The sequence below is a fragment of the Megascapheus bottae genome, chromosome 5 (assembly GCF_031878675.1).
Source record: "Megascapheus bottae isolate mThoBot1 chromosome 5, mThoBot2.hap1, whole genome shotgun sequence".
Lineage (NCBI taxonomy): Eukaryota > Metazoa > Chordata > Mammalia > Rodentia > Geomyidae > Megascapheus > Megascapheus bottae.
In genome coordinates this window covers 68,005,881-68,033,578 of record NC_143513.1, presented here as the reverse complement: position 1 = coordinate 68,033,578, position 27,698 = coordinate 68,005,881, and the positions used below count along the sequence as shown (strand labels likewise).

At 38.0% G+C, this 27,698-nt stretch overlaps 1 protein-coding gene and 1 pseudogene across 1 annotated transcript in view; one reads left to right on the top strand and one right to left on the bottom strand.

Annotated features, from left to right (window-relative positions):
- Ahcyl2 (adenosylhomocysteinase like 2) overlaps window positions 1-27,698 on the bottom strand; it is a 160,285-nt gene that overhangs the window by 78,626 nt on the left and 53,961 nt on the right. The gene's annotated exons all lie outside the window — the stretch shown is intronic.
- On the top strand, window positions 19,339-19,476 carry LOC150063560 (thymosin beta-15A pseudogene; annotated as a pseudogene).

Below are 27,698 nucleotides of genomic sequence, written 5' to 3'. Positions count from 1 at the left end.
TTTTTATGATAATTTTAAAGATACATTATTTATGTCCAGAAATTATATTTGTGAGAAGGAAGAACTTTATCTTGGCAGAATTAAAGTTTCCTAAGTATAGTAAAAATTTTTAAGGAAAACATGGACTGTTTCCACACTCTTTTCTGTGGCATAAATTGTTGGGAAAGAGGTTTTTAAATCATGCTGATCTATTGATGTTTTTAATGAAAGATGTCAGCCATGTCATTTTCAAGTCCTGCATTCTCTAGGACCCAGATTCTCCTAGTAAAGAAGGAGGTTCTATTGGAAATAAACAGAGGGTATTATCCTATGCTTAAAAATATTTCTGCATTTAGGTCCTTTCTTATCCTGGATTTTTTTTTATATATTCTCATTTCATTTATATCCTGTCTTTCTTTTATTAAAGAATTTATTAACATTAATTTTTACATCATATTTCAAATGTCATGTTTAACAAACAAGTATTCAAGAAGGGCACTTAGATTTTAGAACATAATTAAAATTAAGCTGAGGGTTTGCTTGTTATGGGTACACATTAATGTATGTAATAAAACATTATGTCTATAGAATATATAGCCCATCATAGATTTTTATGTCTATGTAGTTATGTTTATATTTCCAAGACCATGTCCATAACATTGGGTTCCCAAATATTGAGTCATTGCTCTTGTACTGTTTGGATCTAATATCTACATGTTAAAGATAACATGCGCCTTTTGTTCCTTTGGTCTTGACTTATCTGAAGATTTTTTTTTTTAATGTGCAGATTCTGGAGCTTGAACTCAGGACCTGGATACTGTCCTTGAGTATTTTTATTTATTTTATTTTTTTGCTTAAGATGAGCACTCTACTGTTTAAGTCCACAGCTTCATTCCAGGCTTTTGGATAGGTAAGTGGAGTTAGAGACTCATGGATTTTCTTGCCCAGATTGGTTTCAAAACTTGATCCTCAGATCACAGTCTTCTGAGTAGCTAGGCTTATAGGCTTGAGCCATTAAATTCTTTCAGGAGAATTCCCAGGTCTCATGCAATGAGAGTTGTCTTTTAATCTTTGTCTACTGATGTATTTTTTTTGTTGTTGTTGTTAAATGAGGATGTTGTCCAGAGTATTAAAGGATATATAACAGCATCCTTACCCTGTACCAGTAGTTACAATCTTTTCTGTACTGCTATCCTTTGCAGGTATAACAACCAAAATGCCAACACTGACCAACGGCCCCTGGAGGACAAAATTACTGGGAGAGAAATACTATTCTATTCCTATTTTTCAAGTACCATCACCATATCTGAATAACATATAAATCCAGGGTATTATCCTCTTTTTAATGAATTCTTCACCAATTCCTGTTTGGAGCTATAATTTATGAAGACTTACTACTAGTCTTTAAATATTTTTAGAATACAGTAGTGAGGCTATTTATACAGTCATCTAACTTGTTAGTGGCCTAGTCAGGTTTTCTATTGCTTCATGATTCAATCTTGATAAAAATGTATGGGTCCAGGAATTTACTCATTTCTTTCAGATTATCACATTTCTTTGGTGTCAACTGTGATGTCTTCCTTTTCATCTCTGATTACAATTAATTGACTTTTTTCTCTTTCCTTCTCTCTCATTGGTTTACAGCTTATCTAGTTTTTTTTTAAAGTTCTTTATTTCATTGTGCTTTTATGACATTCTTAATCTCTATCTTGTTTATTTCTGCTCTGATCTTTATTATTTCTGCCTCTCTACTAACTTTGTATTTGGTTCATTTTCATTTTTTTAGTTCCTTGAATTATAGTTTATTTTTTGCAATCTGTTTTATTTTATTTTTTTAATGTAAATGTAGACTGCTATTAGCTTGCCTCTTAGTATTGCTTTTACTGGATTGTGTAGAATTTGGCATGTTATAACACTACTTTTGCTTATTTCAGGGAATCTTTACATTTCCTTCTTTATTTCTTCCTTGATGCAAAAGTTAGTTGTACAATCTCAATGTGTTTGTATAGTTTCCAGAGTCTGACTTGTTGTTGATTTCCAGTTTTATTGCATTGTGGTTAGAAAAGACACTTCATATGATTTCAGTTTCTTAAAATTTGAAAGTTGTTTTTTGGAGGTTTATTTATGTACTGATGTTTTGCCAGTCATATTATGTATACCCGGTAATTTTTCATGTCCTGATTAAAATTATTTAAAAGATAAAAAAAAAAGGGCTGGAGATGTAGCTCAGGGCTAGAGTACTTCTGTAGGACACAAGTCCCTCGCCCAGTACTATAAAATAAAAGCAAACTACCAAGCAATTTTTTTTGGGGGGGGGCAGTCATGGGGCTTGAAGTTAAGGCCTGGACACTGTCTCTCAGCCTTTTTTTTTGTTCAGTGCTAGCACTCTACTACTTGAGCCACAGTGTCACTTCTGGATTTTTCTGTTTATGTGATACTGAGGAATTGAACCCAGGGCTTCATGTATGCTGGGCAAGCACTCTATCACTAAGTCACATTCCCAGTCCCCCAAGTAAAATTTTTTGTCATCATTCAAATAAATAACCACGTCTAAAGGCAATTTCTGGAACTTGTTGATGAGGACTCGGCTAATGTTTGTAAGGTCCAGAAGACAAACACATAAAATACATTAATTTTTGCTAAAGTAATTAATTCTATAAAATTTGCATGAACCAGAATGGGAATATGGCTAGAAGTAGAGTGCTTGCCTAACAGGTACGAAGCTGGGGCTAAGAGTTTGGCCTACTTGTAGAGTGCTTGCCTAGCATACACAAAGACCCAGGTTAGATTCCTCGGTACAACATACAAAGAAAAAAGCTGGAAGTGGTGCTGTGGCTCAAGTGGTAGAGCTCTAGCCTTGATAAAGCCCAAGGACAGTGCTCAAGCTCTGAGTTCAAGGCCTAGGACTGGCAAAAAAAGAAAAAAAAAATAACATGTACGAAGCCTTGGCTTCAATTCCTTGGTATCACATACACAGAACAAGCAGGAAGTGGTGCTGTGGTTCAAGTGGTAGAGACTAGCCTTAAGAAGGCTTGAAGACAGTGCCCAGGCCCTAAGTTCAAGGCAAGCCCCAGGACTGGCAAAAAAATGAAAAACTTAAAAATTTTCATGATCACTGAATTTGCCAACACTAAACAAATGATACCAGATTTGCCGATAAATGTAAGGTCTGCCAAAAAGAAACTCTATGCAGTTCAGGAGAAGAGGATTTATTGAGTGAGTAAAGAGCAGACTCCTGCCACCCAAGATGGAGTCAGGTGAGCAAGAGAGCTTATGGCAGGAAGTGAGAGATTATATAGGGGGAGGGGATAGCCACAGCGGAAGTGTATGTGATTTCAGAGGATGGGGAAATACCTCAGGACTGGGGGACCTCCCACTGCCCTCAGGCATGCCAGTTGCCAGGGTTACAATTGCTGGGCAGGGATTTCCAGGGTGCAGGGGGAAGAGAGCCAAGGGAAGAAGTCATTTCTTTCAGGCGGGCTTACCAATTAATAGCTCTATGCATTTCTGAGGTATTTTTCACCTGTTCTAGGAACCAATCCTAAAGCTTTATACATTCAAAGTATGTATTCTTTCACTGAGCTACATCCCCAGCCATATCGATATTTCTGTTTAAAGATATCCTATTTAATATATATTGTTAATTCATTTAGAGCAAACCCACAGCTAATAGCAGTACACCTCATGTTGAGCTTAAATTATCTAGCAGGGGTTTTTCTCCATAAGACACATCACAGCCTTCTTGTACTTATGAACACTACAAAGCTCTTTAATGAAGGAGCCATTTTAAACAGTAGAATGACTAGAAAAGGCAACCAATACCAAATAAAAATGAAAAACCAAGTTGATACAAAAGGACACTTGTTCACTTTATGTGAAATGAAACTGGGAACATATAGGGGAGTAACTCAAGCTTCCTGTCACTCTGTATACATCCAAAAGGATCATGGGCATTGATTTGGGATTAGATATAACTTTTAGTATGTATGCAAATTTGAAGGGAAGGAATATACAAATATTCCTGATTATGCTAGTGAGTTTAATTACTCTAGATTCCAAGGCAATTTGCTTTAACTTTTAAAATTTAAAAATTTGCCTACAGTTGTCACTTTTTAAAAGCAAGTGTAAAGCTTTGAGTTCAAACTTTAGTACTGTCCCCCCACACACAAAAAAAGGAAACAAAAAACAAAATTGGGGTTGAAAGTTTGGCTCAAGTTGCAGAGCACCCGCCTAGCAAGCACAATCACTGAAAAATAAAAATTTTAAAAGGGAAACTGGAAGGCTGTTGTTCTCAGCTCATAGTCAAGTCACCTAAATCTAAAAATATTGAAAACAATGAAAATATTCACCATGTGTTAAAGGGAGCAAAGACTGACACCATCTTGAATGCGCTGAGTTCCCTGCTCTGTGAGATTCCACCTCACTCCAGTTAGAATGGCCATGATCAAGAAATCTAATAACAACCGATGCTGGTGGGGATGTGGCCAGGAGGGATCGTTACTACACTGCTGGTGGAAGTGTAAACTCGTCCAACCACTATAGAAAGCAGGAAAGCAGTATGGCGGTTGCGCAAAAGACTAAACATAGAGCTCCCCTATTACCCAGCAATTCTACGTCTTGACATTTACCCAAACATCCAGAAACAAGGACATACTAAAGTCACTAGTACAACAATGTTCACTGCAGCACTATTTACCATAGTGAAGATATAGAACCAACCCAGATGCCCCTCAGTAGATGATTGGATCAAGAAGATGTGGTACTTATACACAGTGGAATTCTATGCTGCCATCAGAAAGAATGCCATCACCCCATTTGTAAGGAAATGGAAAGACTTGGAAAAAAATCATATTAAGTAAAGTAAGCCAGACCCAAAGGAACATAGGCTCAATGATTTCCCTCATTTATAATAATTAGTACACATCTAGGACTCTCCTAGCAGAGGATTACAATAGCTCAAAATCTAGATACAAAAGGTCATATAGGATGAGGCTAAATGAAAGGATCTCCAGGATATGGAAACAAGAGCTTTACACCTTGTGTGTTTGTTGTTCTTAATGTACTATGTTATTTCTCTTCTCTTTTGTTGCCCTTTGGTTAATCTCATATTGTTACTGTATCTGACTTTGTTACCTGGCGTGTGTGTGTGTGTGTGTGTGTGTGTGTGTGTGTGTATACATATATTTGATTATTTGAAATAGGAAAGGGAAGAGGGGAAACAAGATGATTGGGAAGGGGAGGGGGAAATGGGGACAAAAACATGAGAAGGGGTGTGAGAAATAATGTACCTACTATCTGGTGAATGTAACTGTAACCCCTCTATACATTACAATAAAAAATAATATGCTTGTAGATATGGATGAGAGGGGCAAACTGGGGGAAAGCAAAAGAAGAGATAACATTGTCTGAAAAAGAAATGTACTCATTACCTGACCTATGAAATGGTAACCTCACTGTATACCTTAGTAATAACAATAAAATTATATTAAAAATAATATATTAGGACTTCCAGGAGGCTTAATGGTTTAGCAGCAACAGAGATTAAAATAACAATCTGGGGAAGCTGCCTGTGAACTGAAGACATAAGTTATACCTCAATCTACAAAGCTCTAGAAAGTGTCTATAGTTCATTCTCTCACAAGTTCTCATGGACTTGACTCCATGTGGCCTCACATACACTATTTTCACATACACTACTTTCTCCAAATCCATCTCTACCACTCACCACTCACTCCCACACTCCTATACTCACTATACTCCATCAGTCTTCTTTTATACTAGACTCCTGGCATGCACCAATGCCACAATAATTTGCAGCTGTTTTTTTTTTTTTTTTCCTGCTGGTCCTGGGGCTTGAACCTCTTTGTGCTTAAGGCACTCTACCACTTGTACCAGAGGGTCACTTCCAGCTTTTTCTTTTTCTTCTTTTTTTTTCCTGCTGGTCCTGGGGCTTGAACTCAGGGCCTGGGCACTGTACTTGTATTTTCCACTCAAAGATAGCAAGCTACCACTTTGAGCCACAGTGCCAGTTCTGGTTTTCTTCTTTTCTTTTTTCTGTTTGTTTGTTTGGTTTTTTTTCTTTTGTTAATCCTGGGGCTTGAACTCATTGCTTCAGCACTGTCTTTGGGCTTTCCTCAAGGCTAGAGCCCTACCACTTGAGCCACCATACCACTTCCAGACTTTTCTATGTATGTGGTACAGAGGAATGGAACCCAGGGCTTCATGCATGCTAGGCCAGCACTCTACCACTAGGCCAAACTCCTGGCCCCACTTCCAGCTTTTTCTAAAAGTGTAGTTTACTGGAGTCAAGAGTCTCATGGACTTTCCTGCCCCTGCTGGTTTCAACCATGATCCTCAGATCTCAGCCTCTTGAGTAGCTAGGATTACAGGCATGAGCCACGGGTGCCCAGCTAGTACATTCCTTTTTACTGCTGTATAATACAATTTACATGGGTGTTCTATGATTTATATGTCTATTTTTGATAGACATTTGGGACATTGCCACTTTGAATTCAACTTCCACAAACATCTGTGTATAGATCTGTGCAAACATTAAGTTTCATTTTCTTGGTAAACACACAAGCAGAGTTAGAATGGTTTCATCCATATAGCATTTATTGGGGTAGACTGTTTAAATCATTTTTCCATTTAAAAAGCTAGATTGTGGAAATGGCGCTATGGCTAAAGGAGTAGGGCAGTAGCTTTGAGCTGAAGAGCTCAGGGACAGTGCCCAGGCCCAGAGTTCAAGTCCCATGACAATCCCCCCCACCCGCCAAAAAAAAAAAAAAAGCTAGAATGTAAGAGCCCCTGCATTCAATCCCCAGCATCACTAAATCAACCAATCAATCAATGCAATTTAAAAGAAAACTGCTTTGTATATACTGTTACTGAGTTATAATAATTCTTTGTATATTTTGGAATTATATATATTTTTCTCCTAGTCTACAGATTATCTTTTCATTTATTTATCTGTGCCTTGACAAAAAAAAAAGGTTTTAGTTTTGGAAAATTCAATTTACCAATATGTTTCCTTTTGGATTTTATTGCACTGTGAAATTTTCATCTACTGCAACATCATGAAGATTTTTTCTTCTGTAATCTATGACTGCTACATGTAGAATCATATAAAGATCAAAGTTCACTTTTACTACAAATGGATAAATCTATATTTCATAATTCCACTGTTAGAACAATACCCTTTCTCCACTGAATTACTTTTGACTCCTTTGTGAAAACTCAGTTTGTTCGATCAGTGTGGGTCTAATTTTGGATTCTCAATTGTTTCATTGACCTACATGCTTCTCTTGCTCCTCTTAAGGTCAGTACCTATTTTGGTATGAGTTAAAGGCCAAAGCATTTCTTTTTTCTTTTTTTTTTTTGGGGGGGGGGGGTTAGTCATAGGGCTTAGACTCTGGGCCTGGGTGCTGTTCCTGAGCTCTTCAGCTCAAGGCTACCATCCTACCCCTTGAGCCATAGTACCACTTCAGGTTGTTTTTGTTTTTGTTTTTTTGGGTTTTTTTTTTGCCAGTCCTGGGCTTGGACTCTGGGCCTGAGCACTGTCCCTGGATTTTCTCAAGGCTAGGGCTCTACCACTTTAGCCACAGCACCACTTCTGGCTTTTTGCTACATATGTGATACTGAGGAATTGAACCCGGGTTTTCATGCATGCTAGGCAAGCACTCTACCACTAAGCCAAACTCCCAGCCACACTTCAGGTTTTCTAATGGTTAATTGCAGATAACAGTTTCACAGTGCCTGGGCTGGCTTTGAACAGTGATCCTCAGATCTCAGACTCCTGAGTAGCTAGGATTACAGGCATGAGGCATTACGCCCGCCAGGCCCTTTTTTCTTTATAGCATTTAGTTCAAAACAGTCTTCAAAGTCAAGACTGATAACTTTTTTGATTGCATATGTCACAAATATAACGATGAGGATTCAATTCACTATGGGAATTCACAGGGAAAAAATGAAAAAGAATCAAAATTCTATAAACAGACAACTCAAAATAAACAATATACTAGTGCCCTCTAGTGGAGGGAGACTGTAGGGTTATATCAAGCAAAAAAGATGAGTTGAATAAAAACATTCGAGGAATACTAAACATAAACAATTGTGATTAATATTTCCATGTACTGTCGTCACTATTTAAAAAAATTTTTGTTATTATAAAAGTGATGTAAGGAGAGGTTACAGATAAATAATCCAGGTAAAGAGTATATTTCTTTTTGGACAATGTCACCTCTTCCCTTGCTCTGCCTCACTATTTTTAATACAAAAGTTTAAAATTTTTTTGTTTAATGCTATTCCAATCTACTGTAGATATAATGAAAGAGAAAGTTGATTTGAAAAACAAAGCAGATGTATAGATTTGTATTTTGAAAGTAAATATTCTTACACCAAGGAAATAGGACTAGCAGGTAAAGGAAAAACAGCATTTAACATAATTTATTAAGCAAATAATGTAAATTAAATGGCTTCAAATATGAAGTCTAAATACATTGTCAAGATGCATATAGGGTATATATATAATAAATCTTTTTTTTCTAGAATAGAGAACAAGAGGCTGTCAGCAACAAGGTCTGAGCAAAGAAAAGTAAGCTATTTTAAATATAAAAAAATATTTTTCTTTCACAATGCAGGTCAATCACTCTGAAACAGACAAATGGTAATTTTTTTGTCCATAATATTTTAATACTTTTCCACTTTTAAATACTGTTTACAAATGGTAATTTTATATGCTTACACATGATCCCTCCAAGACAAATGCTAAATGAATACCTTGTTCAGAACAGTGTGTTCAATGTTGATTATTAACTAACCTTTGTTAGGTCTCTCAGGGCACACAGTATGCAGTAGTATTCTTCATCACACAGAGGAAAATAATATAAATTAAATGAACTTTCCATTTTTTAATATTAAAGTAACTGTTTAGAATAACAAATCACAACTAAGCAGAAAATTTTAGGCTGACAAATTACTACAAATAAGTATAATAGGGTCTGGAACAGTAGCCTAGTGGTAGAGTACTTGCCTTGAATGCACAAAGTCCTAGGTTCAATTCCTTTGGTATAGAAAAAGCCAGAAGTGGTACTGTGGCTCAAGTGGCAGAAAGCTAGCCTTGAGCAAAAAGTGTCCAAGTACAGTTCCCAGGCTCTGAGTTCAAGCCCCAGGACTGGCAAAAAAAAAAAAAATAGCATAATAAAACCCCAACATAGTTTTTTTTTTAAACTATCATTTATATAATTTTCTTTTTTCTCTCTTTTATCCCTCCCTCCTTCTTTCCTTCTTCCTAAACATAGTCTTTATTTCTTTTAACTATTGCCTTTGAGTTACCGAGAGGCACTATAAGAAGGTGCTCAGGTGCTTGACAACTTTGCTCCCAGATGATAAGAGGGCAATAGAACTGACAAAGAGGCCTCTCAGTATCTTGCTCCATGCTTTTGCATACAATTTCCTTTTTAAAAAATGCCTTTTTTGTCTCCTATTTTCTCTACTCTTTTCCTTCTTTTATGGCCAAATTGACTTGCAGTCTGTCTCCTTCACATTGATATTTGGTCCCCTGAAGCACCTCCTAAATTTTTCCAAGTGTTAGTTAGCAAATTCACAAATGCATAAGTAGGTTTTTGTATTTCTTTTTCATTATTTCTACTACCTTACCCAAAATAGATTTGGTATGATAACTATGAATAACCTATTTCTACCCTAGAAATTCATAGGAAGAGAATGAGTTGATAATCCCAACACCTTCTATTTTCCAACAAAGGAGGAAATGAGGAGATGTGCTAAGCACAGGGATATCCAAATGACTCGAAACTAAGAACTATCACTTCTTAAATCATATTAGTATAGAAAAGGCCAGTGTACAATACCAAACGCACTATTGGGAAATGAAGCTATATTAATCTACATTTGGTCAAAACACAAATGATAAATACAAATAGTTGGAGCCAGGAGCGTAGCCTAGCTATAGAGTACTTGCCTAGCATGCACAAAGCTCTGGATTAGATTCCTAAGTACCACATGCACAGAAAAATTCGGAAATGGTACTGTAGCTCAAATGGTAGAGTGCTAACCTTGAGAAAAACCAAGGATAGTGACCAGGCCCTGAGTTCAAGTCCCAAGACTGTCAAAAAAAGTCACAATTTAAGCAGGGCATGGTGGATTACCTATAATCCCAGCTACTCAAGAAGCTCAGATCTGAGGATCACAGTTCAAATCCAGCCCGAGCACTAAAGTCTGTGAGACTCTTTATCTTCAATTAAACAGCAGAAAACCAGAAGTGGTACTGTGGCTCAATGTATGGTAGGGTGGTAGCCTTGAGCTGAAGAGATCAGGGACAGTGCCCAGGCCCAGAGTTCAAGTCCCACGACCGACAAAAAAAAAATCACAATTTGTGCTATAATTTGTACACAATTTGTACCATCTCTTCAATATCCAACAAACTGATTTTTAAAAAGATCAACAACTCAACAGAAAAGTAAGCAAAATATATCACCAAGATTTTGTAGAAGGAAATATAAATGGCTCTTAAATGAGAAATGCAAATTAGAACTTGAATGACAGACTATTTCTCACCCATAAGAACAACAAAGACCCAAACCATTGATAACAGTTCTAGTAAAGCTGCAGGAAACAGAGACGTTCTTATATACTGTTGGCTAAATTGGTTTCGCACCTACAAAGAACAGTTTGGTTGTATCTATGCAATTGTATAGTGCATAAAAATCTTGGAACTAACAATTCCACTTGTAATTAACTATCCTGTAGACATACATCGTCATAAGAATGTTCATTAGATCATTTTTGTTATAAAGATTAAAAATAATTTAAATGTATATAGAACTGAGCACATGTATCACATGCCTATAATCCTAGCTACTCAGCAGGCTGATGTCTAAGATCAAGGCAAATGCTGACCAACTGGCTCAAGTGGTACAGAGGCAGCCATAAGCAAGAAAGCCAACAAGAGCATGAAGCCCTGAGTTCAAGTACTAGTACTGAAACACATACATGCATGTACACACACACACACACACAATATTTATAGCAGACTGACTTAACAAGGTAAGGCATACCTATACAACAGAGTCTACCTACTGCATTCGTTAGAATCTTCATAGTACAGTAAGATAAGTCTTTAACATACCTAGACTGAAAAGTGATAGCTTTTATCAAGGCATTCACATGTCTAATACTTTCCTGCCACAGATCTAAGAAGCAGTTAGGGATGCTGGCATATTAGATATTAAGAAGAAATCAATAGGACCGTAGAGTGTGTCCTAGTGGTAGAGTGCTCACCTAGCATGCATGAAGCCCTGGGTTCAATTTCTTGGTACCACACACAGAGAAAAAGCCAGAAGTGGTGCTGTGGTTCAAGTGGTAAAATGCTATCCTTGAGAAAGCCCAAGGACAGTGTCCAGGCCCTGAGTTCAAGTCCCAGGTCTGGCAAAAACAAAAACAGAAGAAACCAATACAAGAAAAAATAAAAAACAAGTCAAATATCACCAGAGTAATAGATTTTAGTTAAGTAAAACAGAAAGAGTGTATGATATACACAGCATAGTGTATTATACAAACAAAACACAAATCAGAATAGAACTGAAGTTAGATGTACAGTTTTTCACTTATATTCGTTTTCTACAGATTAACTTTTGTAGCCTGGAGGCAGTGAAATTGCTTAACACTCTAGGTTAAGATGATTTGAAATAACTGAAGTGTCCATCAATAAGGTCTTGATAATATATAGTAATATATATATATATATATATATGAAGAACAGAATAGTATATGGTTATAAAAAGGAAGATATTCCTTTGTACTCCCGGGGAAAACTGTACAGTTCATAAGAGAAGATAAGCATAAACAAATGTATTATTTATATTTGCATAAATAAGAAATGAAGACTAAGACGAGGCCATGTTTTGGGATATTTCTTAGTTAATTACCAATCTTACAGCCTGGTGGGAGGCGTAAGGCCATTATAATGGCACTGAGGACCTTCCCCACTCACTTTTTCTCTTCTTTTTTTTTTTTTTTTTTTTGCCAGTCCTGGGCTTGAGCTCGGGGCCTGAGCACTGTCCTTGGACTTTCTCAAGGCTAGAGCTCTACCACTTGAGCCTCAGCACCACTTCCGACTTTTTTCTATGTATGTGGTACCAAGGAATTGAACCCGGGTCTTCATGCATGCTAGGCAAGCACTTTAACCACTAGGCCAAACTCCCGGCCCACTTTTTCTCTTCTTACAATAATATTTTTTACCTTTTATTTAGCTCCACTGGACCCTAACTAATTCTTATGACTTAAATAAGTGTTGTATGATTGTTTCATTAATGAATCCAAATATTTACCTAGTTTCTGTGCTATGTTTTTTATGCTTCTTCAATCATTCACTTTAAATGATTGTGAGTTACTGATTGGTTATATTAGTCTTGGCAGGGCACCTTCAGCACACAGTTATTTAGACATCTAGAAAATATTAATAGCAATACTCAAAACAAGTCTTTGAGAACCCAAAAGTCATAAAGTCTGATCTACACAAGCGTTCATTTTCCTAAGTTTTGCTAGTGATAAGAAAGCCAGGCACTGGTGGATTAAACCTATAATTCTAGCTACTCAGGAGGCTGAGATCGGAGGGTCAAGGTTTAATGCATCCTGTACAGGAAAGCTCAGAAGACTCTTATCTCTAGTTAACATCGTAAAACTGGAAGTAGGTGGCAGAGCACTAGCTTTGAGGGAAAGAGCTCAGGGACAGTGCCCAGGGCTTGAGTTAATACTGCACAACTGATCAAAAACAAAAAAAAAGTATAGTTAAGTGCCAGTGGATTATACCTGTAATCCTAGTTACTCAGAAGGCCAAGACCTAGAAAATCTAGGTTTGATGCCAGCCCAGGCAGAAAAGTCCTCAAAACTCCATCTCCAATTAACCAGCCAAATGACAGACTGGAAGAATGGCTCAAGTGGTAGCAGGCTAGCTGTCAGCAAGGAAGCAAAGCAAGACTGCAAGGTCTGAGTTCAAGCCCAGTACCAGCACCATTAACAATTTTTTTTTTTCAGAAGTTAGTTTTATTCTGTGCCTAGCATCAAGAATCACACTGACCCGTGAGTGAGAGAGCTACCCCGCCTAATCTTTCAGGCTACTTATTTTTTTATTGTAATTAATAGAAGGGTTACATGATATTTGCCAGATATTTGCATTAATTCCCATACATTGATACCCTTTCACATGTCTTGGTCCCCATTTCCCTTCCCCACTCCCCCACCCCTCATCTTGTTTTCCCCCGTTCCCTATCCAATTTCAGATAACCAAATAAACAATTTTTAAAAGAGATTTTTAAAAAGATAGCTTAGGATGCATTACTGTTGTCCCAAATAGTGACAGGATCCTACATACAAATTAAACGGGGAAACAACAATAATAGATAATGTCTCTCAGCACCTGAGAAAAATGGCTAAGGACCAACACTATAGGCAACATATTCTAAGCATTTAATGAAACAATGAGACTCAAGAACAGAAATATAACACTCTCTTCCTTGAATTTCTGTCTCTTTCTCTCACCTTTCTTTCCCAAGTACCTTCTCTTGCTTCAGGGAGGGAGGTTGCAAGCAGCTGGCTGACATGGCAACAGAAATGCACAAAAAGTCAATCACAAAGGAGAGTTATTTCCTTATGACTGGTTCAAATGCTTTTCATCCAGGTAAGAAACCCATAAAACTAACAAAAAGAATTGGTTGAAAGAAGTAAAATGGATTTCTCTACTGAAAAGTTGTTGAAAAACTTCCCTCTTAAGTTACTGTGCTTCTTGCTTCTGAATCTTGTTGCTAAGTAGCCATGATCCCAGGCCTAAGGAACTAACAATTTTGTATCAATTATACTGAAGATTTTTCATCTGTTCACATCTTTCGATTTCATAATATGCAGCTAGTTTAACTTTCTACTTTTTAATGCATCAGTGCAAAGAAGAAATCTAAAGCATGAAGAGTAAATACGCTTGCTCATACTCCAAAGTATATTCTAGAAACACATCCAGAAGCAGAAGGGATGAAGGATATTTATTCTTTAACCCATTCCTCCCTCCTTCTTCTGTGAAATGAACTTTTTTTAAACAACTTTTGTGATAGAAGTCATTTACAGCTGGGCACCCAGTGGTTACACCTGTAATCCTAGCTACTCAGGAGGTTGAGATCTGAAGATCACAGTGCTAAGCCGGTCCACACAGAGGTCTCTGAGAAAGCTGGGTGTCGTGGCTCATGCCTGTAATCCTAGCTACTCAGGAAGCGGAGGTCTGAGGATTGCAGTTCAAAGCCAGTCCAGGCACTAGTCTGTGAGACTCTTATCTCCAATTAACCATCAGAAAACCAGAAGTGGTGCTGTGGCTTAAGGGTTAGGGTGGTAGCCTTGAGCTGAAAAGCTTAGGGACAATGTCCAGAGTTTAAGTCCCAGGATCCCTCCAAACACACACACACACAAAAGTCTCTCAGACTCATCTCCAATTAATCAGCAAAAAAGCTAGAGGTATATTTCCAGTGAGTTAAAAAAAAAAAAAAGTTAAATGAGAGCTACATTCCTCTGCCCAAGTTCAAGACTCTGTATCAGTACTGGGAAAAAAAATTCATTTATGTTCATTATGGAAAACAGTAACAAGAGATAAAAATCTACCATAATTCTAACACTCAGCTATTACCACTGCTGATATTCAGAATATATGCTTCAGATATACTTTATATGTGAAAATGAAGTCATACTATGGTCTTTTCTATGTGAATTTTATTTTTATTTTTGTTTATCTTCTTTTTGTGCCAGTTGTGGGGCTTGAACTCAGGGGCTGAGCACTGTCCTTGGACTTTTTTCAAGGCTAGAGTGCTACCACTTGAGCCACAGCACCACTTCCAGCTTTTTGCTGTGTATGTGGTACCAAGGAATTGAACCCAGGTCTTCATGCATGCTAGGCAAGCACTTTACCACTAGGCCAAACTCCTGACCCTCTATGTGAATTTTAAAACCAGACAAGCTGAGTCCTAGCTATGTGACTTTCTATTAGATTTTTGGCAAGTTACTTAACTTCTGTTATCCAAGTTTCCTTTGAACAGAAATACAAAGTCTTTATTCTAAGGACTAAGATAATACAAAATGTATTTACAACACTGTTGCATTCAACAATATACTACTCATACTTTGAATTTCTAGAAGTGGCTAATACTCCACCACATAAATGTATCCTAGCTTACTGAAAAGCAGATATTGTTTCTAAATCTACTCTATAAATAAATACTGTTTTCTTCTAGACAAATAATCTACCATGAGCTGAATCCTTAGCCCTTATTTTTGAAACAAGGTACCACTATATGGTCCAAGCTGGCCCTGAATTCTTAGTCTTCTTGCCCATGCCTCTGGAGTGCTGGGACTGCAAGACCACCATGACTGGCAACTTAATCTACATTTTGTGTATGTCAGTCCTAGGGTTTGAACTTGGGGTCTGGGTGCTGTCCCTGAACTTATTTGCACATAGATAATACTCTACTGTTTGAGCCACTTCCAGCTTTCAGTGGCTGCAGATATGAATCTTGGGCTTTCTTGCCTGGGCTGGCCTCAAAACTGTGATCCTCAGATCTCAGCCTCCTGAGTAGCTACAATAACAATCATGAGCCACCAATGCCTGGCTTAATTCACTTTTTTTTTTTTGCCAGTCCTGGGGCTTGAACTCGGGGCCTGGACACTGTCCTTGAACTTTCTCAAAGCTAGAGTTCTAGCACTTGAGCCACAACAGCACCACATCTGGCTTTTTTCTATGTATGTGGTACCAAGGAATTGAACCCAGGGCTTCATAAATGCTAAGCAAGTACTCTACCACTAGGCCAAACTTCTGGCCCTAATTTACATTTTTATGTCCATAATGTTTTGCTTTCTTCTATTTTTTTTTTTGTCAGTCTCAGGGTCTGGGCTTTCTCAAGCCTAGAGCTCTACCACTTGAGCCACAGCATCATTTCCAGCTTTTTTCTTTGGTATCGAGGAATTGAACCCGGGTCTTCGTGCATGCTAGGCAAGCACTCTATCACTAGGCCAAATGCCCGGCCCCTCTATTTTTTTTTTAATTAACTTAATTTTTTTTTTTTTTTTTTTTTTTTTTTGCCAGTCCTGGGCTTGAGCTCAGGGCCTGAGCACTGTCCTTGGACTTTCTCAAGGCTAGAGCTCTACCACTTGAGCCTCTGCACCACTTCTGGCTTTTTTCTATGTATGTGGTACCGAGGAATCGAACCCCGGTCTTCGTGCATGCTAGACAAAGCACTCTACCACTAGGCCAAACTCCCGGCCTTAACTTAATTTTTTTTTTTTTCCAAAAGAGCTGATGATATAGCTTAGTGACAGAATAGTTTAACCAACATTTGGAAGACCCTGCATCAATCCCTAAAGCCACTTCCTCACCAGAAAAAGAGAAGGGAGGAGGAGGAAAAGAAGAAAAAAGAGAAGAAAGTATAGAGCTCAGCAAGGTAGTACATGCCTATAAATACCAGTACTCAAGAGGCTGGGGCAACAGGATGAGGAACTCAAGGCCAGCCTAAGCTATAATAGGAAATTCTGCTGCTAGTACTACTGCTGCTACTACTAACACTAACTCCACCACCACCACCACCACCACCACCACCACCACCACCACCACTACTACTAAGAATAATAAAAGTAAAAATTGAGGACAATTCTAAGGGAAAATAACAATTCTCTACTGTCAACATGCCTTCCAGCAAAGTAACAATTTATATTCCCATCAACATCTCTAAGTATTCATTTCTTCATTCCTTTGAACATATGGCATTTTACATTTACATTTTAAAAATATATGTCTCATACCAATCTGTTTTAGAATTATAAAAATATATATTACTAGTAGAAAATGCCATCACTGCAAAACTGCTCTAATTATACTCTATTTGGATGTTTATTTTATATAGTCAAATATATTGCTCTTTTTTTTATTGGTCATGGGGCTTGAACTCTGGGCCTGGGCATTGTCCCTAGACTCCTCAGCTCAAGTCTACCGTCCTACCCCTTGAGCCATAGTGCCACTTCTGGTTTTCTGGTGGTCAGAGATAAGAGTCTCAGGGACTTTAGTGCCCAGGCTGGCTTTGAACCTTGATCCTCACCCCTCAGCCTCCTGAGTAGCTAGGATTACAGGCGTGAGCCACCACGCCAGGCTAAATATATTGCTCTTATGAATTCTGGATTTCATGTCATTTCTGATGACTTCTTTTACCACCTTTGTAGTTCTTCTGCTTAAAAGTACAGAAGTTACTTATTAATGTGCACTTGAAATCTAAACAATAATGAAAACCGAAATTAATCTTTTATATTAACTTAATGATGATTGCTATTAGCAATTCAGTCTCAACTTTCAGACCTTTACCTATGAATTTACATTCTTATGTACCTTTAAAAAAAGTTATGTGGTATTGTTAATACTTATGGGGTCATATATAATTCTTTTTGGAAAACACAAATTTAGGTGTAGTAGTATATCCTAGCACTTACAAGACTAAAAGTGCCAGGCCAGTCTGAGCTACAAATAAGACACTGCCTTTGGCCCATTAAAGGCTAAAATTAAGATTTTTAACTCAAGATATTCTAAAGCCTTATTCTCCTCTACCAGACAAAACTACTTTTGTTCCTGCCCTGTGTACATTCCTAATACTCCTATTACCAATAACATTAATTTAAAGCCATTAAAAACAGGTCTATGACCAGTTCCTGCTAGTATTCACGCAGTAGAGGACTATGAGACTTTGGAAATCACTGGAACTCAATCTGTAGCCTAGCTTTCCCAAAGAGGTATTTGTTTCTTGGGAGGGGGGGAAAGGGGGAAAGTAGATATTTCATTTAAAAAATTAAAAGCATACATACAAACCAATTCAAGAAATACTACATTAGAGGCTAGCTAGCACAACAAAAACTGTCTGCAGCCGTTAATTTAAAAAAAAGGTAAGTTAAGGGAAAAACTGAATTATTTAAACAAACTAAAATAAGTATCTCAAACTGAAACACTAAGAATGCATAAATGCCAAAATGAATAATGTGATAGTGTCTCATTACTTTTCAAATATTTTTCTCCTTTTTTTTTTACTTCCTAGGTGTTTTAATCTGCTCAGGCTGTCACAACAAAATACTGCAGATTAAGTGGCTTCAAAGTGAACAGTTACTTATAGATTTGGAGGCTGGGAAGTCTGAGGTCAATGTGCCAGCAAATTCAGAACTTGGCAAGAACCCATTTCAACACCTCCTCCTAGCTTATGGACAGCTGCTGTCTTCTTGTATCCTTATATGGTAAAGACAGCAAGTTTTCACATTTCTTTCTCTTTTAAGAGTACTAACTAATTCCACAATGAGTGCTCTATCCTTACGAATTACTCTAAACCGAATCACTTCCCAAAGGTTCCTAAGACTTTCTTATAACAGGAGTTACAATGCATCAAATACATGAGGGGATAAGTTCAAAATTCAATCCATAACATGAGGTATGTTAATGTGTTAATTATATATATTAACATGTAAAACTCTGTACTGACAGATTCACTGTGATGGCTGAAGAAGGTGACATCATGGCTCATACTTATGATTTCCATCTTTGAACATTTGAGAAGATAACAACAAAAATTAGGGGAATAGTTGAAGAGAAATAAAGGCCTAAACCAGAAGTGATCCAAACAGATCTCAATATGTAGTAGCTAGTTTGACATAAAAGCAGTTGTAACAACCTGAGCATACTATTGCAGCTAAGCAACTGAGCTTAAGACAATCACAGCAGCAGATTCTTCAACTAGTAGCAGGCTGAACGCTGCCAAAATAAGGTGAATGCCTGACTGCACCAATCAGGTAATTTCTGTATGTCATTTTCTGCTTTTCTGGTATAAAAGTAGCTCAACAAATTAGAAGAGCTAAGTGACTGGCAAGGGCGTCCGCCCTGACCAGACCACTTTCTGATGGGCGACACATCTTTCTGTGGTTGCCCTCATTGGTGTAACCAGGCCTTCGCAAGAAAAAAAAAAAATGGTTAGGAAGAACATAAGCACCTTCTTTTCTGCAAGTGGGTTAGAACAGTTTCTTCCAGGGAGTTTAGCTTTTCTAGTATCCTCATCTTTACTCTGGGAGTCATGATTCTCCATGTTTTAGAGCATGCTGGGTTCACTTTAAAACTGGTTAAACCAACCATTTTTTTTCCAGGTGAAAATTATCTTTCTGTTTGCCTTGAAGGTAAAAAAGGGAAGGAGAAATTTTGTTCTTTTAATAATTACGTTCAACCTAACCAGCACTGTGCCGGCCAGCCTGTCTTCAGCCCAGGTCCTAGCCAGAGTCACCAGGCCTCCAGTCAAAATGAGTGATAAGCCAGATATGTCTGAAGTGGAGAAGTTTGACAGATCAAAACTGAAGAAAACTAATACTGAGGAAAAAAACACTCTTCCTTCAAAGGACACTATCCAGCAGGAGAAACACTTTGTTCAAACATCCTAAATGCAGATTGCTTCTCAAGAGCACGCTTCATCCTGGCCTGACATTCCTGCTTTTAGGATTATTTCTGTAAATCTGTGTGTTTGTAGAGATTTGAGGCATCTGTAAATGGTTTGTCTTCTATATTCCCTGGCTAGAAGTTCATCATAGCTAGGGCCCCCTTAAATTTGTTTTTAAAGTGAAATTTCAGATAGTAGATGACTGCTGTCAGTAATGTCACTATGGATGACCTTTGTGAGTGTGGTCCTTGTGCCCCCTACAAACAGAGTGAGCCAGTTTTTAGCTACGACGGTGCCTTCTGCTTTATAATCATACTTTCGTGACATCTTAATTTTCATTTATAGTAAAACATTAAAAAAATAAAAAAAATAATTACGTTCAACTGATGAAGTATTTGATTATTAGATAGCAATGTCACTAATAAGTTTTAAGTTGTCAGAAATTGTGAACAGTACACTATCTTAGTCATGGTAAAGATGTCTTAAAATAAATGACTCATATTTTGGTGCAGTGTTTGATGTTTAAAACAAATTAATAAACATAAACTGTGTGCATTTGAAAAAAAAAGAAACAGGAAACTATTTCCTAGCTGTGTGTGCATGCATACACAGTGTGCGCGCACGCACACGCACACGCGCACACACACGCACACACGCACACGCACACACACACACATTTCTGGAGTTTGAACTCAAGGCCTCATGCTTTTGCTCTTTTTTGGGGGGGGGGCTGTCAGTGATGGGGCTTGAACTCAGGGCTTGGGCTCGGTCCCTGAGCTCTTCTGCTGAAGGCTACCACCACTTTAAGCCACAGAACCACTTCTCATTTTCTAGTGATTAATTGGAGATAAAAGTCTCACAGAGGGGCCGGGAGTTTGGCCTAGTGGTAGAGTACTTGCCTAGCATGCACGTAGGCCGGGGTTCAATTCCTCAGTACCACATACATTGAAAAAAGCTGGAAATGCTGCTGTGGCTTAAGTGGTGGAGCTCTAGCCTTGAGAAAAGCCCAAGGACAGTGCTCAGGCCCTGAGTTCAAGCCGCATGACTGGCAAAATAAAAAATAAAAAAGTCTCACAGAATTTCCAGCCCGGGTGGGCTTCAAACCCTGATCCTCTGATCTCAGCCTCCTAAGTAGGTAGGATTACAGCTGTGAGCCACCAATGCCTGGCTCCACTCACCTTTTTTGTTAATAGCTAGTGGTATAGTACCACTTGAGCTACACCTCCAGTTCTAGCTTTTTACTAGTTATATGGAGATTAAGAGTCTCATAGATTTGTCAGCCTAGGCTGGCTTTGAACCATGATCCTCAGATCTCAATCTCCTAAATAGCTAGAATTATATTTTATCTACATTAAATATCATTTAGCAATAAACTAAGGATAAGGTAGGTATCTTTTCTACAACCATTTTTTTTTAGTAAATGATAGTGCTCAGGTAAAAACCCATGCACTACTCTAAATGGCAGAACAACTTTACATAGCATTCTAGCTATCAGACAGAATTTAGTGAGATGAAAAGATATTACATTTTTCATTATAAAAAAAGTAGGGCTAAGATAAGAAAATGAAGACTTATACTGAGAAATACTCATGTCCTATAACTAATAAGTAGTACAAGTAGATTTGAAAGCATTTCTAAACTCTACTACCTGAAACTCAACTATTCAGTTTTTTTTTTCTGCTCTAAAATGTACTTTTCTACTTTCTCAAATGAAATGAACAATCATTTTAAGCTTTTCTTAATGGTTCAGTCATCATTCTGAAAGCTAATTATTACAATTTTCCAAATGTAGACACATGGTTGAATAAACAGTATTCGAAATTAACTGTGCATTAATCTAAAAAAATCTAAATTCCTCAAAATATTAAGAATTGTAGAATTTCCTCCACAGTAATATAGGGAGAGGGAAGAAAATGGGAGTAGAAATGAAGCTGATTAACTATCAGCTAACAATTGTTCAAGTTGGCAGACAAATGGGCACATGAGGATTCACAAGATTTTGCTGCCTTCCTCAAGTATTTACCATGTTCAAAACATTCCTAGTTCCAACCAAAATGGAAGAAAGGAAACAGATTTCACTCTCAGCTAAAATAGGAAAAAAATACAATATATGAAAGAACAGCTTTTAGACACAGAAACACAAGGCAATGTTCTCTGTAGGAGACAAAATGTTGTGACTCTCAAATTACCACAGTTTACTTCAAGGAGAGTTTCCAGACTCCAATACAGGAAAGGAAAACACTGCTGGGTTTTTACCAGTGAGTGCTCTGGGTTAAAGAGAGTCACGAGAAAGCTAGAGTTCTCAGGAAAGAAGGTATTTTCATAAAAACAAAAAACAAAAAACAAAAACAAAACTCTAAAATTTTACAGATCTAGGTGTGATCTAGACTCCAGACGAGTACTTATCAGGACAGAGATGTCCTGAAAGAAATTTTTTTTTCCCCCATACAGAAACTAGTTGAGGACCAGGAGTTTGGTATAGTGATAAAGTGCTTGCCTAGCATGCACGAAGACCAGCGTTCGATTCCTTGGTACCACATACACAGAAAAAATCCGGAAGTGGTGCTGAGGCTCAAGTAGTTGAGCTCTAGCCTTGAGAAAGTCCAAGGACAGTGCTCAGGCCTTGAGCTCAAGCCCAGGACTGTGGCTCATGCTTGTAATCCTAGTAGCCAAGGAAGCTTAGATCTGAAAACTGTGGTTCAAAGCTGGCCCAGCCAGGAAAGTCCACAGCACTCTTATCTCCAAATATCCACCAGAAAATTGGAAGTGACATTGTGGCTCAAAGCAGGGAACTAGCCTTGGGCAGAAAAGGTTGAGAAATGGTGCCTAGGCCCAAAGTTCAAATCCCAGGACTGGCCAAAAAAAACTCCAAAAAACAAAAAACAAAACTACTTGAGGATGAGGAAAGAACCACCAAAGGAATGAAGAACCATTAATTATTGGATCTCACATTCAATCGGGAGTACTTCTGGCTTCTACAGGTCTGTGTGGGAAACCTAAATCCCAAGAACATTATCTAAATTCTAGGGAAAATAGAGCTTTAAAATTAACGTAGCTCTTGGGGCAGGGTGCATGGCTCAGTGATAGCGTGCTCACCTGGCACACATGAAGCCCTGGGTTCAATTCCCCAGAACCACATACACTGCAAAAGCCATAAGTGGTGTTGTGGCTCAAGTGGCAGAGCACTGGCCTTGAGCAAAACAAATGTGTCCAAAGACAGTGCTCAAGCCCCAGGACTGGCAAAAACAAACAACAACAAAAAAATTAATGAAGCTCAAATTTGACCTAAGTTCAAATGGAAGCCTACCATACCAAAGGTCAGTATCCTGCAGGGCTTCCTCACTGAAAAGAACACTGGACAAAAGAGTATAGAGCAACATCTGTAATATAATGGAAAAAGAAAGTACTAATCTAAAACTCTATACTTAAAAAATGCCTTTAAAAAGAATTCATAATGAGAAACCTGTGTTACCAGAATTAGTGGCAAATTAAACACTAAAGTCTAGTGAATTTGAAGATATAGTGATATAAATAATTCAAAATAAAATAAAAAAAATTTTAAAAAAGGACTTTTACTATGTGCCAGTAATTGTATATAGAGATTCCCTTCTTGAATACTTGTTTGTTAAACATGACATTTGAAATACAATGTAAAAATCAGTTAATAAATTCTTTAATTAAAAAAAAAAAAGGACTTAAAAAAAATGAACAGAGGATCCAGGAATGTGGCCTAGTGGTAGAATGGTTGTCTAGCATACACAAAGCCCTGGGTTCGATTTCCCAGTACCACATACACAGTAAAAGCTGGGAGTGGTGCTGTGGTTCAAGTGGTAGTGTGCTAGCCTCAAGAAAACCCAAGGACAATTATCAGGCCATGAGTTCAAGCCCCAAGACAGGCCAAAAAGTGGGGGGGGACAGAACCAGGCAAGGTGACACTGGCACCTATAATCTCAGTACTCAGTAGACTGGGGCAGGAGAGAATTACTAGTTTGAAGTCATCCTGGGCTATATAGAAAGATCAAGGCCAGGGGCCGGGAGTTTGGCCTAGTGGTTAAAGTGCTTGCCTAGCATGCATAAAGACCTGGGTTCGATTCCTTGGTACCACATACATAGAAAAAAGCCAGAAGTGGTGCTGAGGCTCAAGTGGTAGAGTTCTAGCCTTGAGAAAGTCCAAGGACAGTGCTCAGGCCCTGAGCTCAAGCCCAGGACTGGCAAAAAAAAAAAAAAAAAAAAAAAAAAAGAAAGATCAAGGCCAGTCTAGGTCACATATCAAGAGTCTAACTTAACCCCCCCCCACACACAAAACAAACACAAAAACAAAAATGGCAGAAGGGGAGGGAGAGGGGGAGGCAGAAGGGAGAGAAAGAACAGAACAATATGGAAACTTGAGTGATCTAATGTATTTATATCCATTTATATCATAAATGATAAAAATAAATTATAAATTTGATAAAAAAAAAACTACACACCCATGGTTCCAGGACGTTCAATAAATGCCAGCCACAAGAAGTATGAACAAAACTGTATCAAGAAACTTCACAATCCAATTGCCCAAAATCAGTGATAGAAAAGAAAACATAAAAGCATCTGAAAACCCTTATGTACAAAGGAAAAAATATAAACAACTTAGTGAGAAAATGTAGGAAAATATTTTAAGCCCTAAACAGAACAAAATAATGTGATCTAGTATTGAATACTCTGTGAAAATACATTTAAAGACAAAGCAAAATACCTTCCTGGATATATAAAAACTACAAGAAAGCATCACCAGCAATCTTGTAGTATATGTAAGAAATGATAAAGTGATTCAGACAAATGTTAAAAAGATACCAAATGAAAAGATGATCTATACAAAAGTGAAGAACACCAAAACAACAGTTACATGAATAAAAGTATTTTCCCTAATTATAGACTTAAACCTGTTTAAAGGAAAATTAAAATAACAAAGCACCATTGAGTGATATGCAGAAACAAAAATATGGTAACAATAATTCAAAGGCTTTGGAGGAAAATAGAAATTATAATACTGGAGTACCAACATGTGAACTGCCATAATATCATATTAAAATAATACGTTAAGCCGGGCGTTGTGGCTCATGCCTATAATCCTAACTATTCAAGAGGCTGAGATCTGAGGATTGAGGTTCAAAGCCAGCCCAGGCACTAAAGTCCCAGAGATTCTTATTTCCAACTAACCACCAGAAAACCAGAAGTGGTGCTGTGGCTCAAGAAGCAGGGCCATAGCCTTGAGCTGAAGAGCTCAGGTACAACGCCCAGACCCAGAGTTCAAGCCCCATGACTGACCAAAAAATAAAATAAAATAATAACAATACCTTATAATTTATTAAAGGTTTACATTGCAATTTCCCACAAAAGTTTAAAATAGTTTTACAAAATTTTTTTGTTTGGAATAAAAGAGGAAATTAATCCAAAATTAGGATTGGTATGATGTATTACACAGAGATTTATATTATAAACTAAAAGTATTTTTTCCTAAACCAGAAAAAAATAAAGTTATAGCTAAAAGACCAGTTAGGCAAAAAATTAATCAATAAAATGCCTTATTCAACAAAATAAATAGGGGGGAAAAAAAAGCAAAAAGGGGAACAGACAAGATTATAAGCATGAAAGCCCAGCACAGCGCAGTGGCTCACGTCTGTAATCTTAGCTACACAGGAAGCTGAGACCAGCGGATCAAGGCTGAAAGCCAGCCCAGGCACTAAAGAACTCTCTTTTTTTTAAGTCTTAAAGTTTTACTTTTATTCTTTTTTTTATATTTTTTTTTATTTCGATGCATAGAGGGGTTACAGTTATATTTGCCAGATAGAGGGTGCATTACTTCTTACACATTGATATCCCTTATGTTTTTGTCTCCATTTCCTTCCCCCATCCCCTCCCCTCACTTTTCCCCTCCTATTTCAAATAAACAAGTAAACATCTATATAATATACCAGGTAACAAAGTGGGATACTGTAACAATATGAGATTATCCAAAGGGCAACACAAGAGAAGAGAGAAAAACATAACACATAAAGAATAACAGTCACTTATAATTAAGCTCTTGTTTCCATGTCCTGGAGGTCCATTAATTTGGCCTCAGCCTATAAGGCCTTATGTATTTAGGGTTTGAACTACTGTAATCCTCTGCAAGGAGAGTTCTAGATATGTACTAATTAATCACTAGAAAAACAGCTGTGGCTCAGGGATAGTGCAGTAGCCTTGAGCTGAAGAGCTCAGGGTCAGCGCCCAGGCTGAGTTCAAGCCCCATGACCCACAAAAAAAAAAAAGGAAGGAAGGAAGGAAGGAAGGAAGGAAGGAAGGAAGGAAGGAAGGAAGGAAAGAAAGAAAGAAAGAAAGAAAGAAAGAAAGAAAGAAAGAAAGAAAGAAAGAAGGAAAGAAAGAGAAATTAATTTATGGGCCAGAAGTGGGGCCTAGTGGTAGAGTACTCGCCTAGCATGAGTTCAATTTCCCCAGAACCATGTACACAAAAAAAAAACAGAAGTGGCACTGTGGCTCAAGTGGCAGACTGCTAGCCTTGAGCAAAAAGTGTCCAAGGGCAGTGCTCAGGCCCTGAGTTCAAGTACCAGGGCTGGCAAAAAAATTAAAATAAAAAATAAAATAAAATTATATGCTGAGTTTGCTAAGAGCTACTAAGAACAAATCTACTAATAAAATTATGATGGAAATGTGTGCCACTTTTGCTGTCCAGCTTCAAATTCTAAAAATTTGTGGCCGTTGAACATGATTCATGCTTACTTAGGAAGAAAAAGGCATTAATTTTTTGTAAATACAGTGGAAACAATATAGTTCATACAGGACTGAGTATGACATGTGATTTCATACACCCAATGAGGATCTTAAATTATATTCTTCATAGACAAAAGGGTACCACTGTATTCCATTGCAAAGATTTAATATGGCAGGATGCACTAAACTTATGAATCCTGTTACAAAATGAACTCCCTACAGAAGTGTGGCTGGAATGAGAATGTGTCATTCAGACCTCCTTTAAGAGAACCTATTGTTTAGCACAGTTCAGCCTACAACAGCCACTCCCCAAGAACACCCACAGCATTGTAGACCCAAGACACTCCCAGTACTAACAGCACAGCAGGACAGGGGTAGTAGCTCCTCAAAGGGCAACTTCTGCTTGAGGACTCCGTATCTGCTGGCTGAGAGTTCCCCAACTTTACTGTCATCTGAAACATTTCCTATCCAATCTTTCCTTCTTTTTCCTTTACTGGTAATTGACTGAAAGCTCTCCCTGACAACTCTTGATTCTCTTTCCCCGTATGGTTCACAAGTATCCCATCCAATAAATCTTATACTAAGTCTATCCTGTCACTTGCCTTTTGGAAGATCCATAGGAGTATAATTTATTCAACTGAGGAAAAATTCATTATCCATTTAAATGAAGTCTGACTCCACAGTCTTCATATCAAATGTTATTATCTTCAGAGGTGAATCATGGTTTCTATGGACATGGCAACTGAAGCCTTCCCTCATGCTTCTTTCCATTCTTTATGTGGTAATGGAGATTAACCAAGCATTTCCTGCTTACCAAGCAAGTGCTCTATCCTCCACCCATATCCCCAGTCCTATTGTTAGTATACCTATTTGTTTTCCTTTCTTTTTTTTGGGGGGGTGGCCAGTCATGGGACTTGAACTCTGGACCTGGGCGCTGTCCCTGAGGCTCTTCAGCTCAAGGTTACCGCCCTCCCCTGGAACCATAGCACCTCTTCCACTTCCAGTTTTCTGGTGATTGATTGGAGATAAGAGTCTCAAGGACTTTTTTAGTGCTCAGGCTGGCTTCGGGCTGGCTTTGAACCTCGATCCTCTGATCTCAGCCAATATTTATTCACTTCTATTTATTTTTTTGTGAATCATGGGGCTTGAACTCTGGGACTGAGCACTGTCCCTGAGCTCTTCAGCTCTAGGCTACAGCCCTACCCCTGAGCCACAGCCCCATTTCTCGTTTTCTAGTGATTAATTGAAGATAAAGAGTCTCATGGTCTTCCCTGCCCAGGCAAGCTTTGAATCACAATCCTCAAATCTCAGCCTCCTGAATAGCTAGGATTATAGGCGTGAGCCACCAGTACCTGGCCCATTTCCAGTTTTCTGGTAGCTAATTGGAGATAAGTGTCTCATGTCCTTTCCGGCATGGACTGGCTTTGAACCACTATCCTCAGATATCAGCTTCCAGAGTAGCTAGGATTCCAGGCATAA